We start from the raw sequence: 5,182 nt of genomic DNA, 5'->3' as shown, positions 1-5,182 counted from the left end.
TGTTTTTTCACAATATGGCAAGACAGTGTTTTGTTCAAGCATGGCAACTTTGCAAAAAAGTTTGTTTTTTAAAAAGGAAAAAGGGACTTATCTGCCTAAAAATACAAACCGGAGTCCAAAAAAGTTGGGACACTAAACAAATTGTGAATAAAAACTGAATGCAATGATGTGGAGGTGCCAACATCTAATATTTTATTCAGAATAGAACACAAATCACAGATCAAAAGTTTAAACTGAGAGAATGTATCACTTTAAGGGAAAAATCTGTTGTTTCCAAATTTCATGGCGTCAACAAATCCCAAAAGAGTTGGGACAAGTCCATTTTTACCACTGTGTGGCATCCCCCCTTCTTCTTACAACACTCAACAGACGTCTGGGGACAGAGGAGACCAGTTTCTCAAGTGTAGAAATAGGAATGCTCTCCCATTCATGTCTAATACAGGCCTCTAACTGTTCAATCGTCTTGGGCCTTCTTTGTCGCACCTTCCTCTTTATGATGAGCCAAATGTTCTTGAAAAAAATCAACCAAACCCTGGTAAGGTTTGAAGTTGTAACAGGATCAGTATCCAGTTTAAAGACTGCCTGTTTTAACTTTTTGCCCAAGTTAAACATTAGAAAGCTTGAGCTTTGCAAGAGGCTGACAACTGCTAAATCATCTTCTACTCTACCACTGTGATACTTTTAAAATTAGGTAGTTGTCTGATTTGTGATAAACTTATTTATACTTTGAGTCAATTAACTAGATTATTAAAATCTAACAATGCACGTACTGCAGAATGGCAGGTGGTGGTAGCGTTCATTCAACCTTTATTTGGACAGGTTAATCATACAACAGCATACCACACAATCTGCTGGCAAACGGAAAAGAAGTGATGTGTCAAATCAGCAACTGATCTATCAAGCTTCCAAATGCTAGCAAATAAAGCAGTAGATGTTTTTGTTGGCTTAGTAGTTTTTGTCTGAAGTCATAAATGCTAGTATAACATATGGTGCATTAACAGTAAATATTTTACACTAAAAGTGCCAATGGAAGATTTTTACAATCTATACATTTTTCAGTTCTCTATCTGTCTTCAATTGGACCCTGTTGGCTCACAGACTGACTTTAAAAAAGGCTCTATATAATTTTTTTAAAATTGTCCATGATTTAAAAAAAAAAAAAAAAACGTGTTTTTTGCACAATTACTTCCATGGCAGTCGTGTTATTGTGCAAAAAAACTGACAGTGAGAGCAGCTCCATCTTCTACCGCTTATCTGTTGATGGGTCATGGAAGCAGCAGGTCTAGAAGACAACCTCGGACATGCCTCACCCCAGCAACACTCTCCAGCTCCTCGTGGGAGACCCTGAGGTGTTCCTAGGCTAGAGAAGATGCACCATCCCTTCATGGAGTTCTGGGTCTGCCTTTTACCTGTGGGACGTGCCAGAAAAGGAAGTGGGTAAAGAGGATGGATGGATGGATGGATGGATGGATGGATGGATGGATGGATGGATGGAAAGGGAGGTGTCCAGGAGACCTCCTAATCAGAAGCCTGAACCACCTCAACAGACTCCTTTCGATGTGGAGGAGAAGCAGCTCCACTCTGAGCTCTCCCTGGATGATGGAGCTACTCACCCTATCTCTAAGGTTGAGCCTGGCCACCCTATGAAGGAAGCTCATTTCAGACACTTTTATCTAGGACCTGCACCTTTCAGTCATTATCCAAACCTCATGACTATAGGTGAGGACTGGAACATAGCCAGACCAGTAAATTAACTTTTCAGCTCAACTCTTTCTTCACCACAATTGACCGAAGCAATGCCCTCATTACTGAGGACAAGGCCTCAATACGTTGATCCCTCTCTCGCTCCATCCTACCATTACTCATGAACAAGACGTTACCATGTTTGGAGAGGAAAACAGAACCCATATTCAGAACCAAAACTCAAAGAACGCAAAGACAGACACTAGTTTTAAAGGGAAACTAATGAGGGAGAAATGACAACACCAGGGTAGAGACAATGAGGATCAGGTGAGAGTGGGTTGGGGCAGGAAATGAAGTACATGAGGGAGTAAACACTGGGGAAGCTGGAAACACAAGTAAAACAAAATACCAGAAATCACAGAAATACTAAACAAGAACACAAAATGCAGATCATGACAGAAGCTCTGATACTTAAACACCTGAATAAAAGTTTCTCTCCTGACCAGGGGCGGCCATTCCACCTGTTTCCAGTTCTGGTTGCTGAAACGGGTGGAACGTGTGAGTGTCTAATAAATGAAATCCAGCTTGTATGAATGGCAGATTAAAAATCGCTTTTTCAAGGGAGACCTGGCCAAAAGGCAACAACAAACGAATGGATAGACTTTATTGGTTTGATAACGTTTGTTATAAATGTATCTTGACACAGTCAGAACAACTAGACTGCAAAACAGAATAATAATGATAATATTTATGGGCAGGATCATCCAGATACAAGTGACAAGAAAAAGAACAATACAGTGAACGTAAAAAGTTTTGGCACTGCTACAGTACATGCACATGCAAGATGTAGATTGAACAAAATATGCTGAGCACAGAGGAATCTGAAGAAATGGGGGTCAGTGATCAATATTAGGTTACAATAGGACTGAAAGATTTGTGACAAGTTGGTGACAAAATATTCCAGCAGAGCTCTGGCCTGAAGATGGGATGTTGTAGTCATCAGTAAGAAATATTTCACCGCACAGAACATGCGAGTTCTCCAATGGAGCTTGAAGCCTGTGGTCAAACATAATTAAATTTTGAGCACTACAAAAAGCAATCTGATGAGCATGCATCAGCCCAACTTAAAACAGTCCCAAAATGTCATGAGATAAAACAAATTTAACACAATCGCACATAAACATTTTGTTTATCGCCCGCAATCGAGGGTAATAACGTTTTATGGTTTGTGTAGGCTCTTTGTTTGTATCATTAGCAAAAAAGCATTAATTCCACCTTTATTTATACAGGTTAGTCTTAATGAGCCTCGGGGACTCATTTACAAGAGATACCTGAAATCAAATAAAACAAGTAGAAAGATTTAAATTTTAATTTTTTTTTCAGAAAGAAAGCATTGGATAGAACCTTAAGTTGGACTCAACCCCCATTTAAGACGGTCACCACAGCTAAGCAAACTTAGCAAACACAACAATTATTGTAACTCAGCTAGTTTTACATGTACTGGGCCAAAATATGGTGTAGTAGCAACAGAGTCATCTGCAACACATACCGACTAACTGATTGCATGAAATCTGATTTTAAAAGTTTGCGTTAACTATTGCAACAAACTGTCTGTTGGAAAAATATCTCATGACCCACTAGATAGGTTTAATGAAAGTCACAAAAAGTACTGTGAGAGCATCTGCAACAGTTTAAATTTTGGAGTCAACCCAATTTAATATAGCTGTTATGGTCAATAGACTAAACAAAAATGGCTGTACCCCAGTTTATTTGACACATATTGAGTTAAAACTTGAAGTGTAGGAGCTGAGAGTCTTTCCAGCACAGCTTAAACCAAATGTATTTTATCTTTGCTTAAAACGTTGGCCTTAACTTTAACGTGTAAATCTGAATTTGTGGGAGTTCAGCTCTGCCAGCTTCCTGCACTCGCAAGATGCCCCCCACAAGCCACAACTGTGGACCATCTTGATGAGCTGCAGGAGTACAGAAGGCTGCAGAAGACCTCCAGTCACCGCTGGAGCATTACATTCCTAACAGTAGTGTGTTTCTGGCCACCTTGTATTATCTAATGAAAGATAAAACTTACCTCATGTCCCGTCGTGATTTCAGCGTTGCTTCTGATGCTTTTACCTGTTTCCCTCATTCCCACCATACAACCTCAAGCTCCCTTGTGCCTTCTTCATCTGTCTCCTTGCCTTCCAACCACTAGCCTACCCCAACCTGGAACTCTCCTTGGATGTTTTCCTTTCGCTCACTGGAACCACTGGGTCACCTGCTTCCTCGGCAAACCACAAATCCTTCTGTAAGAAAGAGAAGCACTATCATTACCATTCCTCAATTTACCTATATTAACCCTTCTTCTTTCTCCCCAGGGTTCCAGTCCGTCCCCGTGTACGTTGATGATATTTAGCACTTGTAAATAAACACTTAAACTTTACTGAGTCTTGGAATCTATTGTCTTCAGTCCTTATTCTCTGGGTATTCCATTAATCATTACAGAATTAATTACAAATTTGTAAATTTAAAGTCTCAGAAAGTAATCATGTGATATACATCTATAAATGATTAACTTTTAGACTATTTTCAATTCAAGATGGCTGCCAAAGCTATTAGGCCTTAGTCAACACAAAAATGTCTAGCCGTAACAGATCATGTGAGATAGTGACATATTGCATGCAATTTTCACCATAACTCCATCCTTTCAGCATAAGATGATCTCAGCCTAAAACTCGATGATTCATTCAAGGAATGCTAATACATATGTAAATTTAACTGCCATAATGTGACTTTGAGTTTCTTTTATTCCTGTTCTTCAGTGTCAGAGAAAATATATTAACTGACTGTGAAAATGTCACCATCTCTTTCTCACTTCTCTGCTTAGTTAATGCCTGCCTACGAAAGGACATAATGACTTCGGCAGGAATATGGTGCCCACCTTGGACATCTAACCCATGTCAATAAATGGTCTGAATTTGTCCCTTTCCTCTGACATATCCCTATCCTTCTGCAGATTGCAGCAGAGGAAGGTTTGCTGTTCTGCCGGATAGTGGGTGGAGGTAGACGATGCTCTTCCTCGCTGGTTGAATCCTGCGGAGTACCAGCAGTGCTGCCTTAAATGACTGAGGTGACCAGAAATTCCCACAAGTCACAAAAAGTTTGCCATTAAATATTTGCCATTAACTCCTCTGCTGCAGAGATTCAAAGGGGGCTTCGTATAAAACACCAAGCTCATATCCAGTCCTTTGGTACCTGCTGTTGAATCATTAATGCCAGGGTGTGGTGAGTGTGAGCCAAGGGTCTGCACTCGTGTGGCTGCAGTCAGTGAACCCTTTAAATGCTGTATGTTTATATTACAACTTATTCAAAGCAAGTCACCATATTAGTTCTCTGCTAATCTCCACAACAGGATGCAGTTTAGCCCTGAAGACGTCCTCACTGACATATCATTTCCTGCATTCACTTTAAACTTCCCATTGTGCGTGAAACTTATTTGAGCACT

Source organism: Nematolebias whitei, chromosome 18 (genome assembly GCF_014905685.2).
Source record: "Nematolebias whitei isolate Nwh7 chromosome 18, NemWhi1, whole genome shotgun sequence".
Taxonomy (NCBI): Eukaryota; Metazoa; Chordata; class Actinopteri; order Cyprinodontiformes; family Rivulidae; genus Nematolebias; species Nematolebias whitei.
The sequence above is the reverse complement of the archived record's forward strand: the minus strand, read 5'-3'. Positions refer to the sequence as shown.